The sequence below is a fragment of the Pongo abelii genome, chromosome 4 (assembly GCF_028885655.2).
Source record: "Pongo abelii isolate AG06213 chromosome 4, NHGRI_mPonAbe1-v2.0_pri, whole genome shotgun sequence".
Taxonomy (NCBI): Eukaryota; Metazoa; Chordata; class Mammalia; order Primates; family Hominidae; genus Pongo; species Pongo abelii.
This window is the reverse complement of record NC_071989.2, coordinates 18179603-18191853: the sequence shown is the minus strand read 5'-3', so window position 1 is coordinate 18191853 and position 12251 is coordinate 18179603. Positions and strand designations below refer to the sequence as shown.

Below are 12251 nucleotides of genomic sequence, written 5' to 3'. Positions count from 1 at the left end.
ACTTTTAGTGTAAGTACAGGATACCCAAGCCCACAGGGAGGTCTTTTCTGGTCACAAAGTTAATTGGTAGCATCTACTCCTGATTGCTTGACTACTTATTGAGGTATTTATCATCACAAAATCATAAAGTCATTTCTATCTCTACTTGTTTTTCTCCTCACAAGAAAAATATATAAATATGATCCCAATTATGAAAGTTATTATGAGTCACTGATATGCTGACTAACCTCCGTTTTCATTAACATTTGCTAACAGTGTGAATAAGGCTCAACCCCTCACAAGCAATCCTACAGCAGAGAGGAAAAAATAATCAAAGTTTTGGTACTGTCTTTTCTACTCTAAGCCACAATTAACATCCAATATGCACCCATCTTTTAGGCCATCTGTATATAATAAAATATTAATTTTGCAACTAAAAGAAAGGAGAGTATAGCAAATATTAAGGATATCACATCTATGTAAGTATCTGTTGTGGTTATGAATGACATATGATCAGTGTTAAAGCCTGAAAGGATTATGTACAACGTCCAGTACTGCTGTATTAGTCTGTTCTCATGCTGCTAATAAAGACACAAATCACCAAGAATGGGTAATTTATAAAGAAAAGAAGTTTAATTGACTCACAGTTCTACATGGCTCGGGAGGCCTCACAATCATGGCAGAAGGTGAATGAGGAGCAAAGTCATGTCTTACATGGCAGCAGGCAAGAGAGCTTGTGCAGGGGAACTCCCATTTATAAAACCATCAGATCTCATGAGACTTATTCACTACCACGAGAACAATATGGGGGAAACCTCCCTCATGATTCAGTGATCTCCACCAGGCTCTGCCTTTTACACGTGGGGATTATTACAATTCAAGGTGAGATTTGGGTAGGGACACAGCGAAACCATATCACCTGCCTTCTCCATTTGAAGGGGGACTAATCAAAGCCCAGGGGAAAGTGACCATAGACCCAGGGCTAAAGCCAAAGACTCCTAAATATCAATTGACTTCTCTATCCAGTAAATATTACATATTTTATTGATTATGTTGTAAAAATGGCTATAAGAAAAGGGCAAATTCTAATAGATGTTTGGATATGATTGAAAAAATGCAAAGTCCTAAAGGTTTTCTAAGAATTCAATTTTCTATAAGGCTTCAATTTTTCTATGAAGGTACTCCCACAGATTAATGAGAGGAGAAGGTGGTACAAGCATAGATATTTTCCAAAACTTGTGGTGTCTCTTGACACCAAATAAATCTATCTGTGATAAACTGAATATTTGTGTCCCCTAAAAATTCATGCATTGAAATCCTAATCCCCTGTGTGATGTTATTAGGAGATGGGGCCTTTGGATGTAATTAGGTCATGAGGGTGGAGCCTTTACGAATTTGATTAGTGCTGTTATAAAAGAGAATCTGGAGAGCTCTCTAGCTCTCTTTCTATCATGTGAGTATATGAGAAGTTGGCTATCTGCCACCTGCAAAAAGGCCCTCACCTGTCCGGGCACCCTGGTTTGACCTCCAGCCTCCAGAATTGTGAGAAATTAATTTCTGTTCCTCATAAACTGCCCAACCTATGGCATTTGGTTATAACAATGTGAACTAAGTCACCAAAATTTTGTCAATCATCACCAAATTCTATAGAAAATCTCTTGTTGGTTTCTTTTAGAAGTTGAAGAAGCTAAATATAGACAATGTGGATAGATTAAGCTTTCACTGATAGTCAAAATAATCCACATAAGCAGTAGATACATCAATGTTATTCTCAACTGACTTGGCTGATAAGATAGATAGATAAATAGAGAGAGAGAGAGAGAGAGAACATCCAAAAAGCAGGGAGGAGAAAGTTGGCCAACTTAAACTATAATATAAAATAGTGAAACATATTCTTAGGCAATTTAGCTTAGGAAATCAATTAAACATTTGTAAAGGCTTGTTTACAATGTATAATCTTGCAATAATAGTGAGACCACATTCCTCACTAAATCCATGTTAAATTTCTTAGCATCTGTATTTGACTCCAATAAGAGACCTTTATGGGCATCTAAACTAGCTTTTATTGACATTATTAAAGACTAACAGCCTTTCATCAATTATATATTATTACCCAAAATAAAGTAGTAGATGGAGTACCCCTGAATTTGGAAGGCTTTGTAAGGACACAAGCATATCTTTCATTTGGGAGGATAATTTTGGAAAAAATAAATCCTTACTTTGCATCCAAGTATATATTATAACTGCTAAACCAAACAAAATGCTTTAGTACCTATTCTTTAGAGAACATTTTGTTTGAAGCTATATTATCCAAAGCATTTAAAAGCAAATGGAAGGCGTAATCATGATATGTTAGGCAATTTGGTGAAGCCTGCATTTTAAGATGTTTTGGGTCATCATATTCAACATGAATTGAAAGAATTAGAGCCAATGGGCAGGAAAAGCAACTAAAGATCAAATTTACTGGTTCAATTCAAATTGCACAAAAGCCTAGAGTAACATAGTGAGAGGAAAGGAGAGAAAAGAAGATAAATTTGATTCAAAGACAGTAAAGGCAGAAATAATTGAACAGATAACTTCCTAAGAATAAGGGCAAAAAGCTAATATGTGTCTGATTTTTCTAGCTGGAAGCACTGACATAGGTGCTGTTTATAATAAAAATGGAGAAAATTTATGCAATATCTATGGGCACCTATATGAGAACTGGGAATTTGTTGTTGGGCTATCTCACATCCTAGAAAATATTAGTTCTTTCATAGAAAAAAAAATGGGAGGCAGAGATTTCTAATCAGATTCCAAAATTTTTCTTTGAAAATACTTTTGTAAAAGCTTGAACCCTTTGAAAGAAATTTTATGTACTCAGATTTTTTTCAGGTAAAATTTACATATAGAAAAGTTCACCATTTTTAGATATACAAGTCAATGTGTTTTGAAGAACATAAAATGTTACGTAACCATTGCATTAGTCCTTTCTCACACTGCTATAAAGAAATACCAGAGACTTGGTAATTTATGAGGAAAAGAGGTTTAATTGGCTCACAATTTTGCAGACTGTACAGGAAGTATGGTGCCAGTATCTGCTTGGCTTCTAAGGAAGCCTCAGGAAAGTTGCAATTATGGTGGAAGGCAAAGTGGGAGCAGGTACATCTTACATCTTATATGGCCAGAGCAAGAGGAAGAGACAGTAAGGAGGGGGGTGCCACAGACCTTTAAGCAATGAGATTTTGTGAGAACTCGTTCACTATCATGAGAACAGCACCAAGGGGATGGTGCTAAACCATTCGAGAGAAACTATTCCCATGATCCAATTACCTTCCACCAGGCCCCACCTCCAACACTGAGGACTAAAATTCAACATGAGATTTGAGCAGGGACGTGGATCCAAACCATATCAATCACTAACACAGTTGAGATATAGATCATTTCCATTTCTCCAAAAAGTTTATTTGAGCCACTTTGTAATCAATCCCCTTCTCTCACCTTTAGCACCTGATAAATGATCATCTGGTTTTTGTCTCTATGATTTCTCTGAAATGTCAATAAATGGAATAGTGTACTATGTAGTTTTTGTGTTTCACTTTTTCCGTTATAATGCTTTTGACCTGAGCCCATGTTGTTACATGTATCAGTAGTTTTTACTTTAAATATACTATATGACTATACCACAATTTGTTTATCTATTCATCAATTAATGGATGTTTGGGCTATTTATAATTTGGGGCAATTATGAATAAAGCCACTGCAAAAATGTATGCCTAAGACTTCATACAGATAAATGTTTTTACTTCTTTTGAGTTAATTCCTAGAAGTGAGATTGACAGATCACATGCTAAAGATATGCTTGACTTATCAGAATCTGCCAAATTACTTTCTAAAGTGATAGAAAAATTTCACAAGCCTAATTCTAAAGGCTGAAACTATGAAACTTCTAAAACTTCTAGACAAGAACCAAAGAGAGAATCCTGTAACTTTAGGTTAGGCAAATATCTCTTAGAAGAAGAAAAGCATCCACTATAAAAATATATATAAATTGAAATCACTCAAAATCTTTGGTTCTTTGAAAGGCACTGCTAAGAAAATGAAAGGACAGACCACAGACTAAAAGGGAGACAAAGTTGAAACCCCTCTTAGGGGCCTGCCAGCATCCCCAAAAAGCATGGAGAGAAAAGAAAATCTTGATTTCCTTCAAAGGAAATTCAAGGCACCTAGCTAGCTCTGAGAAGTAAATGAATGATCTGGTAAGCAAGAAGGTAATAACAGCTTAAAACCATAGCCAAAAATGTTAGAGTCACAGGATGTTTGGTCCCCTATAAAAACTAGAGGTACATCTTAACATATGTCCTTGAGCTATTTTTTCAGAATACTGGACCCTCATCAAATGGAAAATGCCATCTGCTAGCACATAGACCTCAGATAAAGGGGAACTGAGGACTGAATTCTTACCAACAGTCTTTGTTCTAAATCTATTTTAGAGGGGCCTGGAGGAAGTCACACCCACATGCCAGACCTTAACATTCCTTTGTGCTGACCCCAAGTTTTTAGACAAAGCTTTTCTTCCTTAACCAACTGCAAATCAGAGGATCTTTAAATTCACCCATGTTCTGTAAGCCCTACCAAAAAGATATCCCTCCCTTTTAGGTTAAACCAATATATAGCCTACTGTGTGTATTTACAATTTTGCCTGTAACTTCTGCTTTCCTGAAATTTACCCCTAACTGAAAAACTCTTGCTTGGAAGCCATGAGGGTGGTCAGGTCTTAAGTGCGAGCTGTCCAATTCTCCTTGCTTGGTGCCCTGTGAATAAATGCCCTTTTTTCTCTAGCTGCAAAATCTTGGTGTGGATGTTTGGCGTTCCTGTGCCAGGCAAGTTGAACCAGGTTTGGTTCTGTAACAAAGGAATATATTTACAAAACACATATCTGATAAAGCATGTGTATGTAGATTACATAAATAACTCTTACAATTGTATAATAAGAAGATAGCAAATGAAACTTGGGTTAAAGAATGAATAAACATTCACCAGAGAAAAAATACAGGTAACAACTAAGAAAATTATGTGAAAGTTGTTCAAGATTGTGAATGATGTATTCAATGTAGGTAGTGACTAGAGAAATGCAAATTAAAACCATAGCCTCTATACACCTAGAGAATTGCCTAAAATTCAAAAAAAAATTACAAAGTACAAGTGAACATAAAGAACAACTGGAACATTCATAAAGCTTGACCTCTTTATTTTTTGTTTCTGATGGTGGATTGATACTGATAATATAATAGTCTTCAGTGAGAGATAGGATCTTCTCCTCTACAACAGTGCTCAAGAACCATTTCTTACAAACAAGCAGACAAAATTCTCCCATTTTCAGCAAACTTGTTTTGCACAAGACACTTCTATGAAAACATTGATTACAATTAGTTTATCTTGGAGATCAAGGTCCCTCTAACTGCTCTTTATATATAATGGATATACTCAGCTTGAAAGACAGAGAGATAGAAAGAGAAAAGAGGAATAGAGAAAGGAAGGAAAGGAGAGAGAAGGTGCGTGGTGGAGGAGGAGGAGAAAGAGAAAGAGAGAGAGACAGGAGATCTCCTTCCAATCCAGAGGCTCAAATAACATAAAACTAAATGTGTCCATTGTCCTGAACTATCCAAATAAAATAGGATAATTTTATATTTTTAAAACTACCTCCCTGTTGTAGATTGCCTTCTATCCAGAATGATAACATTTGGGATTTTCTATTTTTAGTTATTTTTTCTACAACAGATCTCTTAGTTACAGATTATATTTTAATTGTCTCTACCCAGTGCATTGGGTAATAATAAAACTAGGACTCCTTTATTGTATGGAATATTGAAACCAGGAATTACTAAATTAAGAGGTCTGATCAAGAGATTCCTTTTCTATATACCTAACCCACATCAAAATGAATACTTCTGGCTGAACTGAAATTGGCAAGAGTTGTTTGGGCAGTTATATAACCCTCCATTCACTTTGCCTACATATGTCCCCACTGGCACTCACTGCTGGGCTAAGCAGAATTTAAACCAGGAATTTGCAGAAGTCAGTACTGAAAAGCAGCAAGGAAGCAGCAAGGAATCAGCAGGTTCAGAACCTGGTAGAGGCCCAGGTCACAAGGGTGAACAGGGGCATCCAGGGGTCAAGAACATCCAGAGCCAAGTAGGACAGACACCAAATGTCATGGTCGATAACTGGAGCCAAGGAGCCACCAGGAGCCCAGGAAGCATCCTTGATGACACAACACAGGCAACAGTTTCTAGAGATATCAAATTATCCAGGATACTCCAGGAAACTTTTTTAAGTTAACATGCCTGAGACAACTCCAGTTCTATAACATCGTAAAGATGCTATTCTGACAATAAAAACCTGTGCTTACTGTGCATCTTTCTATTGTTCTTCTTGTTGTTTATAATGGTTATTGTCTCTGTCAATGAGCACAGTGATATTATTTTATATCTTCCCTGCTTCTTTCTTCAACCTGATCATTGTTAACTCTTCAGAATCATGCCATATTCACTTTTGCACATCCCTCCTAGCCATATTGATATATTGCACAGATTAGATACTTGATAAAATATTTTTTACTAATTTTTTATTCATAAATTTAGAGAGCTCATTTGATGTAGAAGCAGCTCAGCTGAAAAATTTCTTGATGATGACAAATAGATATCATTCATAATTGAACCCAAGCAAAGGAAAACTTTCCTAAACATTAGAAATAATAGTCTTTTTGACAAAATAATCCATAACTCAGGGTTGAAAGAGGAAGTGATATGGAAGCCCTGTGGGAGATAGCAGCATAACTTTAATTAGAAATAGACAATTTAGATTCTAGCGTTTTATTACTAGGTATATTGAGAATTACTTAAATTTTATGAGCCTCACTTGCCACATCTGCAAAATGTAGCTAAATGACAACTTGCCTACCTGGATATAGAAGGTTAGACCAAATATGCCTGACAGGTTAAAAAGAAAAAAAGAGGCAGACTTTTCAGAATAATAGAAGAGATCTACATTAGTTTTCAGAGAAATTGTATTTGAGGTCCCCTCCAGTAAAGAGCTCTGTAGCTGCAAAAAATATAGAATTCATTTACATATTAACATATAATTCCATTTTCAGAGATTGAAAATAAGGCCTCAGGACAAACAAGGCCATTAACCCTTCCTATTTCAATAAAATGCTGAACAAATTGCTCTCCATCACTAAGGAGCCACAGATTCTGAACAAACTCTACTGTAACTCTACAGCTTTCACTAAAAGTGGCAAAGTGAATGGGTGACATTTGAGAGTTTAGAATGCCCTAGAAAGAAATTATTGTAAGAAGAGTCACATGTGGAAAACTATTAATTGTTAAATGAACCCGATTACAAATTCCAATTTCTTGATGACATATTTATCTGTATACATTTTTTCTTTCCCAAATATTATTTTAATTACCAATAAAAATTGCATGTAAGAAAAATGAAGAGAAAGAAAGGCATTGTGCCAGAGACATGTGCTATCAATGGACAAGAAATTGAAGAAATTCTCTCTTTTTTTGGAGAGACAGGGTCTCACCGTGTTGCCCAGGCTGATCTCGAACTCATGGGCTCAAGTGATCCTCCCACCTCAGCCTCCCAAAGTCCCGGGATTACAGGCATCAGCCAACAAATCAGCTAAAAAATTTCCTGATGATGACAAGTAGATATCACTCATAACTGAACTCAAGCAAAGGAAAGCTTTTTGAAACATTAGAAATAATATTTTTTCAATAAAATCACCCACAACTCAGTGTTGAAAGAGGAAGTGATATGGAAGCCCTGCGGAAGATGGCAGCGTGACTTTAAGAACTGTGCCTTTCCTAAACACAGAATGCATTTAACTGTAGCATTCACACCATGTTGAAGTTTAGCTTAATCAATAGAAAACTGGGACTTTGGCAAAGTAGACTTTGATTACTGGCATTAGAAGAGAGAGAAAAGATAAATAGTTCTCCAGCTAACTTTCAGCCCCAAAACACAAAAGGATAAATGACTCAGCACCGCAATAAAATCCCTGGAAATTTTAATTTCTACGGTAATTCTTTCCCTATATACTTATCAGCTCGGTAACTAAAATCCAGGCCAGAAACAGACACTCCTAATATTCTGCCATCAGAGGATTAAAAACTTGTTGGTTTAGAAAGTCGACCCTGGAGATCAAGCCAAACAACTTGGACAATTCCACCACAGACAAGAAAAGAATGCCTTTTTAGTATGAGTGTGTACGGTTTCCCTAGTAAAGAAAATAAAAATAAGCAAAAACAAAACAAAAAAAACACAAAGTGTTGTCATGGTCAAAAGATATGCCTGCAGCAATGTGAATTGACTTTGTAACCCAGAGAAGAAGGTAAGCATATTTACCTGTTGGCATGGCTGTATAGACTCTTGGCTCAGTGCCTTTCGGAAGAGGTCCTCACCAGTTGCAAAGGATGGATCTACACCCTCCATTCTAAAAATTGGCACTATTGGAAAATAAGGTGACACAGGAACATACTCAGTATTCTGAAAAGAAGCTCAAAGGCAGTAAATGTCATTTTTCTAATGAAACAGAGTTAATACAAGAAAGAAGAGAGTTAGTATTCTCCATGGAAATTGAGACCATATGGCATCCATAAATCAAAAGCAAGATACTATGATAAATGAATCAAAGAAGAATCAAAAGGATTTAGAAATATAAGTGCTAAAATTTTAAAATATTCTATCTAAGGAGTGAAATGCATAATGAACTCAGATTTTTTTTTTATTTGTTTTTCAGTAGAGTGAGTCATCAATTTTATCAAGAAACTATGCATCCACATGTACTGGTAGTCAGTCTTCTCTTAGAGAAAGTTAGATAGTAGAAGCAATAAAAGTAAAATAGAAATTAATACTCTAAATAAGCATAATTTATTAAAGTAAGCTTCCTTTTTCAAAATAGTATTAAAATAAAAACTTCTTGCAGATATTCCCAAGAATAAAGAAACAAGATTAAAAAAAATTAACCATGGAGACACAGATTAAAGGCCAAAATTTGAGGTCAAAGTGTCATACAGGAATAAAGTATAACTTTATACCAATAAATTTATAAATATAATAATAATTATTATTATTATTTTAGAGACAGGGTCTCACCCTTTCACCCAGGCTCGAATGTAGTGCCACTATCATAGCTTTCTATAGCCTCAAACTCTTGGGCTCAAGCAATTTTCCTATTTCAACCTCCCAAATAGCTGGGACTACAACTGCATGCCACCATGCTTAGCTAATTTTTTTTTTTTAATTTTGTAGAGATAGAGGCTTGTTATGTTGCCCAGGCTGGTCTCGAGCTCCTGACCTCAAGTGATCCTTCTGTCTTGGCCTCCCAAAGCACTGGGATTACAGCTGTGAGCCACTGTGCCTGGCCAATACAATTATTTTATTGGAAAATACAAATGACCAACTTCACAAAATATTTCCAAATCCTGAATAGACCCATAACAAAGGCATGAGATTCATAAATTTTAGCAAAGGGTCAAGTTTTTAATTTTGCTTCAGAGCACAGAAAAACATGAGATCTTTCAAACATTATTCATAAACCTGCTGTATCTTTAATATTCAATGAACAAAGCATAAAAATTACAATAGATAAACATCACTTATGCATATAGATACTTTATTAATATCATAAAGGTAAATATTAGCCATAAAGTCTGGCAGAAGTAAAAGAATATTGTACCAAGAGAAAAGTAGTATTCATTGCTTCCAGAAATAAAAAATAGTTTAATACTGAGGAAATATAATGATGTAATTCATTGCATTACACACTAATGGACAAAAATGATACATGCTAAAGTAAGTCACTTAATAAAGTAAGCATTCATTACTAATCAATACCTACACTTATCACTTCTATACTGTAAGACTTTGTCAGTGCAATTTAAGTTGAACATGTAAATATAAAATGAAAGAATTAAGATTATATGAAAATTGTCTACCTGGAAAGCCTAAAAGTATTGAGTGAAAATTCTTAGAATAAGCGAATTTTACTAGGTTACTAGATTTTTTAAAAATATACAAAATCAAGAGCACTTAATTTAACTAAAAATAATCAGTGATACAACATTAAAATATTTTTCAATTTTACATAATATCTAAGGTTAAATCTCACATGAAATATACAATTCCAAGGTAAAGAGTATTTTTAAAAAGCATACATTTAGAAACACAAATGAATAAATGGAAGTATAAATCCTGTACAATCAAAAGACTAAATATTAAAGAGACCGCTTAATAAAATAGTTCAATAAATTCAGCATGGTTCAATCAAAATTCCTTGTTTTTTTGTTTTTTTTGAAAAACTTTTAGCTTTTCTGTTCTAGAGTTAACATCTAAGAGTAAATTATTGTATTGAAAATTAAACAGTGTTAAAAATAGACATTTGAAAATTTACATCAAATCATAGTATGGCCCTGTTAAAACCCCCCATGGCTGCTTTTCACTTAAATCTAAACTCTTTGCCATAATAAAAAAGACCATAGCTTCCATCCCAGCTCATCCCAGGTTTCCTCTCACACACAGCACTACAGTTCTCTCTCCTCTTGCAGGTGGCAGAATAATGAGCCCCTGGAAAGGTTCATGGCCTCATCCCTAGAACCTGTAAATATGTTCTGTTATGTGATAAAGGGGAATTCAGTTTGCATAAGAAATAAAGACTGCTTATCAACTGACCTCTTTCAAGGGCACTCTGTCTAATTCAGTCTTGTGACACTCCATCTTAATCCTTTTACAGAACTTTAGCACAATTTGTGATACGTTTTCTCTGTGTGCTTGTTATGGTCTAGATTCTTCACCAAGTTCTATGTAAGCAAGGGCCTTATCTTTCTTGTTTCATGTCATATGCCCAGGCCTTCACATGGTACCTAAAACAGACAAATGACTAAGCAAATGTATGAATATACTACGAATTCACGATAATAAAATTATATAATAATAGCACATAAGAGTATATATCAGTAGACAAGATGAGATCCCAAAGACTCATGAACCTCCAACATATAATACAGATTACCTTTTAAATCTATGAGTAATAGGTAGACTACCTAATATGTTTTGTGTGCAGAAATTGGAGTCACTATGTCTTTTAAGGTATTACACAACCTCTTGTTATGCTCAAAAGTAAAATCAAGACAACTTGAAGATTAAAATGTAAAAACAAAAATATTTTATAATTTTAAAATGAAAAAGATCTTTATAATAATAATATGAACACAGAAACTATAAAGAGAAAAGATCAATACATTTGAGCACTTAGTCATTTAAATGTTTCATAACAAATAATCCCATAAACCAAATTATAAAAGACTATAAGCAAATTTTAAAGTAATGGAAAAATTTTTTTCAATCCATTTGAAATAGGTTACTATGCAAAATAGCAAAAACATCTGCAAATTAATACTAAAATAAACAGACTTATCTTTGTAAATAAAAAAGAATAAAAATAATTTACAAATTTTACAAACAAACATGAAAAGACTTGCAAAAAGCAATTCACAGACTTGACCAATAAACAAATAATTAGATCTTGAATCCTAATAATCAAATAAATACAAACCAGAACAATGATTTTTTTATGCATCAGATTGGCAAAGATTAAAATACTTAACACTCATTTGAATGAGGAAGAGACCGGGCATTCTCAACCATTTAAGGAGGGTCCAATGGTACAATATATTTTGCAATACCTATCTTGCCTTCCCTTTGAACTAACAATTCCACTTTTAGTGTTTACACACAAATTTACCCAAAGTTGTTATGCAGATAGAATAATCATCACAGTAATGTGTGTAATTACAAGAAGAAAAGAAGGAAAGACAGAAAGAAAAAGGAAGCAAGGAAGAACAGGAAAGAAGGGAAGGAGGGAGGGAGGGAGGGAGGGAGGGAAAGAGGGAGGGAGGGAGGGAGGGAAAGAGGGAGGGAGGGAGGGAGGGAGGGAGGGAAGGAAGGAAGGAAGGAAGGAAGGAAGGAAGGAAGGAAGGAAGGAAGGAAGGAAGGAAGGAAGGGAAAAAAGAAAGAGAAAAGAAAGCTAGCTAGCTTAAGAGACTAGGTACAGAGCAGGGAATATAGAAAAGTTTCTCTAGGTGTAAGTTTGCACATAAGTTGCATAAAAATTGGAAGAATATGTACCAAACTTTTAACCATACTTATCTCTGAAGAGTTGATAAGGGAATCAAAAAGCCTTGACTAAGCATGTTTTTACGTGTTATTTTGTTTTCTGTCCA

General features: G+C 34.8%; 1 long non-coding RNA gene across 5 annotated transcripts in view; it reads right to left on the bottom strand.

Moving 5' to 3' along the window:
• LOC129059346 (uncharacterized) overlaps positions 1 to 12251 on the bottom strand; it is an 83466-nt gene that overhangs the window by 19777 nt on the left and 51438 nt on the right. For all 5 annotated transcript variants that reach the window (XR_008525162.2, XR_010139928.1, XR_008525160.1 and 2 more), the window contains 2 exons: positions 10702 to 10892; positions 8377 to 8477 (listed from right to left, as the gene is read on the bottom strand). This is a non-coding gene — a long non-coding RNA (uncharacterized LOC129059346). The remainder of the gene's footprint in view (positions 1 to 8376; positions 8478 to 10701; positions 10893 to 12251) is intronic.